The sequence below is a fragment of the Arvicola amphibius genome, chromosome 5 (genome assembly GCF_903992535.2).
Source record: "Arvicola amphibius chromosome 5, mArvAmp1.2, whole genome shotgun sequence".
Taxonomy (NCBI): Eukaryota; Metazoa; Chordata; class Mammalia; order Rodentia; family Cricetidae; genus Arvicola; species Arvicola amphibius.
In genome coordinates this window covers 81,308,738-81,314,347 of record NC_052051.1, presented here as the reverse complement: position 1 = coordinate 81,314,347, position 5,610 = coordinate 81,308,738, and the positions used below count along the sequence as shown (strand labels likewise).

The 5,610-nt window shown below is 50.8% G+C and overlaps 1 protein-coding gene across 1 annotated transcript in view; it reads right to left on the bottom strand.

The window, feature by feature from the left end:
* Nucleotides 1-5,528: 5,528 nt before the first annotated feature.
* C5H11orf96 (chromosome 5 C11orf96 homolog) overlaps nt 5,529-5,610 on the bottom strand; it is a 1,229-nt gene continuing 1,147 nt past the window's right edge. Inside the window, exon 1 of the mRNA XM_038331569.2 lies at nt 5,529-5,610. This exon is cut by the window's right edge and continues 1,147 nt beyond it. The gene's annotated coding sequence lies outside the window, so the exon portion shown is untranslated.

Sequence of the window (5,610 nt, the reverse complement as noted above, 5' to 3'; positions counted from 1 at the left end):
TTGGTAGGTGACCAGAATCACCATTTCTATTCCTTTATTCTTTCTTGGACAATAAAATTCAATCAGTAAAAACTGGTTGGTTGCCCATGAAATGGCTCAGCAGGTAAAAGCACTGCCCACAGTCTAAGCTTGATAACCTGAGCCCAATCCCTGAAGATCATATTTGGGACAGGCAGTGGCCAGCGTCTGTGATCTTGGTACCTCCTAAGGGTAGGAAAGCAGTGGCAGGAGAGGGATATGTCCAGAAGCTGATGGTCCAGCTAGCCTAGAACATGGAGTATGGCAGAAACAGGGGCGTGCCTGCCTCAACATGGTGGAAGGAAAACTGATTTCCAAAAGTTGTCCTCTGATGCCCATGCATGTGATTGCATCCGCATGTGTGACCCCGCTGTATATATGTGCGTGCCCACACATGTGCACACACATTTTTGAAGTTTTAAATCTTAAAAGAATATTCCCCAGATGTTTGCATTGTTTTTAAGCAACCACACCCGACAGTGCTTGTTGGTAGAGTTCTGAAGTCTGCTGTCTCACTTGGCTTCCCACTATCACCCAAGGCTTCTTGTAATTTTGGCTACTCAGGGTGGTGCCAAGCCAGTATATTTGAAGGTAACAGCTTTAATCTAAACCTTGTTTCAGGTCTGGGCCTTCGCTGGACACAACTGAGTCTGAATTCTTAGTCTGTAGGTTTAAAAGCACCCATGTTTCTAGACACTGTGTGGGAGTAGTTGAATGCAATTGGTCCCTATAAGCTCATAGGGAGTGGCACTATGGGGAGGCGTGGCCTTGTTTGAGGAAGTGTGTCACTGTGGGGGCGGGCTCTGAGGTCTCTTTTGCTTCAGTTTGCTCAGTGTCACAGTCCACTTCCTGTTGCCTTTTCATCAAGATGCAGCGAGCACCGTGTCTGCCTGCATGCCACCATGGTTCCCGCCATGGTGATAACGGACTGAAACCTCTGAACTGTATGCTTTCGCCTCAGTCAAATGTTTTCCTTCATAAGAGTTGCTGTGGCCATGAGATCTTCACAGCAATAGAAACCCTAATTAAACACTCTGCCCGTCTTTCTTGTAATTACCTGCAGCAGGGCAAGGAGAAAGCATACTGCCTGTTGAGCTTGCCCCACCACTTCTCGAAACTCTGACTGTGTTAGCACGTGTTCAGCCTTCTCAAATGCTCTGCCAACAAGTCACCAACTTCCAGCTGGCAAATGTGTTCTATCCCCGGATGCAGCAAAAACTGACCAGGCTGGTAGCACCTGCTGCCAGCACACGTTTCCATTCGGGGAAGGTTGATATTGCAGGCACGATGACTCCACGGCGCTCAGAAGACAGCAGCATGTGTTTTCATAGGTAAAACTCCATGGTGATCACTAGATGTAATGACAGTTGCTTAGCTCCACAGGTCATGAGGAGACCTGGGGTCCTTCCCCTTTGTTTCTCTCATCTCCAAGGCCACTGTCCTTGTTGGCTTCACTGCCACAGGGTTGCTGCTGTCCTGTGTCTCCATTCGTGCAAGAGGAAGAGTGTGAGTGCAGTGTGAGAGGAGATTCACTCACAATCCTAGGGCCACACAAGAAAGTGGGCCATGGGATGATGTGCCCTGGGACAGGTGAATGGACAAGCGGTCATCAGGAATCCCTGTAGCTTTGGGTACAGATAGGTCAGAGACCCAATGCATGGAGCCTTCCCCATCCCTGTCCCCTTCATATGTAGGCCACACCCTCTCATTCCTACCCAGAAGCCCAAACAAGCCCAATGAACTATCATGATATATTTTAGTATGGTAAGCATTGCCATTCCCCCAAGTGCTCCCTAAAATGTCCACCACCCTCCCTGTGCCACGTGGGGGGCCAAGGGAAAGATTTAGAAGCTCTAGGAACACAATGGATATTGTGAATGAAAGGGTCTGCTAGCCCAGGCTATCCAAGAAGCAGGTATCAACAAGAGATCATGTCAAGAGAGGGCTGGCATGGTAGCTCGGCCATAAAGGCACTTCCCACCAAGCCAGACAACCTGAGTTTAATCCCCAGGATTAAACCACATAGCAGAAAGAAAAAAACAACTCCTACAAGTAGTCCTCTGACCTACACATGCACCCATTCACTCCTTGTTACACCTGCCGACATGTACACGTACACACACACACACACACACACACACACACACACACCATGCACTAAATTTTTAAGTGTCAAGATGTACCTGTGCAGAATGAAACAGGGAGGGACCTAGGAAAGACTGGAGCAGCTGCAAGCTGCGAAGTGTGACGGATCCTGAGAGACAACAAGATTCAGCAATGCAGAACTGCGGCTGGGAAAGCCACAGCAGAACCACCAGCGAATGCTGGGGTCCAAGACTCCCTGCTACAAACTCCTCCCACCTCCTCAGATCACTAGCCATGTGCACACTAATGCTAGCATCGTTGAAGGAGATGATAGGATTAAAAGGCAGAGCATCCTCTGACCAATCACATGTTCCATAGGAAGAACTCTGAAAGGACCATCCTCATGACTGCCATAGAGGCTTAGAGCAGAAAACTAGGGATCTGTATTCTACAAATGGCATAGGTTGGGATTAAAAACATACAATACCAGGTCATAATATACTAATTATATTTGGTGTGTGTGTGTGTGTGTGTATAACAGCAAGGTCTCATGTAGCCCAGGCTAGCCTCAAACTTGCAATGTAGCTGATGAGAATGGCCTTCCCAGGCACCTTGGAGGAGCCCTGCCCCCAAGACTTAGCTCCCTCTTCCACTGTGCCAGGCACCCGCGTGCCTGGCCTTCTTCCTCGGGCATGGCCACAGTGAAACCTCTGTGTTTCTCTCTTAGCCCCTCTCTGGGTCAATGACTCCACTGAGCATCTTTTTCTATCATCTCTCAGAACTGCTACTTAGAGACCAAAGAGCAAACAGAATATCAGTTCTGTGCCTGTAGGTAGGGACCTTAGCTTAAATAAATGTAGGTTCGATACCCAGTAGGATTTAATTAACTGTGATGCAGATCCATATGTACTGACACTAAAGGCAGCCCCATTCTTCCAAAATGCCCGCCTGCAAGAGGATGAGCCTTGCCCTACAGTGAACAAGTGTTTCCTGAACAGTCAACATCGAATAATCCAAAACAAAGCAGACTGAGCAGACTGGGTGAAATGTGCCTTGCAGTGCTAGCGCTTGGGAAGTTGGAGGCCGGGGGAGCAGAAGCTCAAGGCTGTTTTCAGCTGCATTGAGATCTGAGGGCCAACTGGGACAAATACGACCCTCCCCTCCCCTCTTCTTATCAACCCCCAAACACAACACACACCACAACCACCACCACCACCACCACCTCCACCACCACCACAACCACCACCACCACCACCACCTCCACCTCCACCACCACCACCACCAACCACACCACCACCAAATCCACCACAACCACCACCACCACCACACCTCCACCTCCACCCCACCACCACCACCACCACCACCACCTCCACCACCCACCACCACCACCACCACCTCCACCCACCCCACCACCACCTCCACCAAACATATGATCACCCCTCAGGAAGTTCATATGATGAACTCATGGCTTCCCTGATGCCTCTCTCTCTCTCCTCTCTCTCTCTCTCTCTCTCTCTCTCTCTCTCTCTCTCTCTCTCTCTCTCTCTCTCTCTAATTTCATGTTGATTGGTGTTTTGCCTGCATGTATATCTGTGTCAAATCCTCTTGTCCTGGGGTTGCAAACTGTCATGTGGTTCCTGGGAATTGAACAGGGTCCTCTGGAAGAGCAGTCAGTGCTCTTAACCACTGAACCGTCTCGCCAGTCGTCCCCACTACCTCTTGAGTCTCTTAAACCCAGCTAACATTTCAGAAGTGGTGAGATGGCACTGGTTCCCGCCAGTGGCTGAGCAGAGTGCCAGAGGAATGCATATGGTTCCTCCGATATTCCTCCATGTGGATGAGGACCATCCCTGGAGACACTCACTCCAGAAAGGCCTTCCATGAGGTAGATGGATCTGTCAGACACCCGGAGTAAATGGCTCTTGGGGAGGAAAAGGAGGCACAGTTGAAGAACTGAGATAAGAATTAGTGGAGCTGTAACCTCCTGTCCTCAGCCCTGGAGCTCAGGCTAACCCAGCCTGACAACGGCAATAACTAGTATCAACCACAGTCGCCTCCCAAGAATGAGGCCCTGGCAGCTAAGGGCATTTCTGTTAGGCTTCCTGTTACAATGGAGCCATTTTGAGTGTCATGGTGTTCTCAGGGGCTGGGATGGGGATAAAAGCCCAGTCACTAGCACCCTGTGTCTGCCCTCCCATCTCTGAGCCGGTAGGGAGGCATCCTTTCTCACTTGTGTGCATATTTTGTGTTTGCTTCATTTCCTCTTCTTTCTGTCTTGCAGATAGTAGGGCTTCAAGAGATAATGTGAGAAGAAAAGGGGCATTTCAGATCCTAAGTGGGCCATGTGCAGGAAAACAGACAGGCGGGCAGGCAGGCAGATAGACAGACCCCCACCCCCACGCACACATTCTAACCCCACCACTAGGAGGCGCCTGAGCACACAGACGTGGCTACCTCTCAGCAGAGTTTGTATTTCTCCGATTTTGCAGTCTGGCCCAGGTGAGCCATGAACTAATGAATTCTGCAGAGTTGGTCAAGGGCTGGGTATGAGCACCGGCTCTTCTACGCCGAATGTTGTTTGTTACCGTGGTCACCCCCTGCCACCCGGCAGCACTGCTACCTCTCTAGCTGGGAGGATTTCGGGTGTAGAATGCGAGGCGGCGACAGAGGAGCCCTGGGAAGGGAAAGTAGTAGACCCAGAATCAGAAGAGAACCTGCATCCCCTCGGCTCTCCTGTGGTTTCTTCCTGGCTGCTGTGTTTGTTTCCTACTCTGTCAACAAGAAAGACCGAGCTGATAAAGGGTGGGGATGCGGTGGAACCTCGCCGCCCTGCTGGCTCTCCCTCCACGGTAGCCTGAGGAGCCTAGGAGTAAGAGACCTGATTCACCCAAAACACAGGTGCACCGGGCACTGAGCTGAGTCAGAGCGGAGTGAGGGGGTGGGAAAGAAGAGGTTGGAGATTCGCTCACCCGCCGGGGACAGCGAACGTGCACCCCACACCACTCACTCTCCCTTAATTCAAATATCCCAGTCCAACTTCCGTGTTGGTTCGGATTCGGTCTCTACTGTCTCCCAGGGACTTCCCCTCCACCACCACCACCAAGAAGTCATTGTCAGGAAAGGGCAGAGAGTGCTAGGTGACCTGGACTTCCCTGGGATGTCAACTGCACAGAGGGCGCTCTCCATCCTCAGAACACCATGTGGGAGAGCAGACCAGGATGGCAGTGAGCACCCTTGGCCGGGTGGGAACCCACTTAGGTAGGCAGGTGCCACCGAAGATGTAGCCTCACTCTGGAGACGGAAGTTTTTCTGGGTTATCCCCACTTGGCCCTCCCTGTCCCCTTCCTCATCCATATTTTCCTCCTCCTCTGCCATCCAAACCGGACCCCTAAGGTTCAAGAAGTCCAAAGGCTGGAAAAGTGCACTGTGTAAATATATTGACTTTATTTGTGTCCATTCGGACGCCTCACAGACAACATCCAGGTAAAAAGACCGTTAAATAAAACG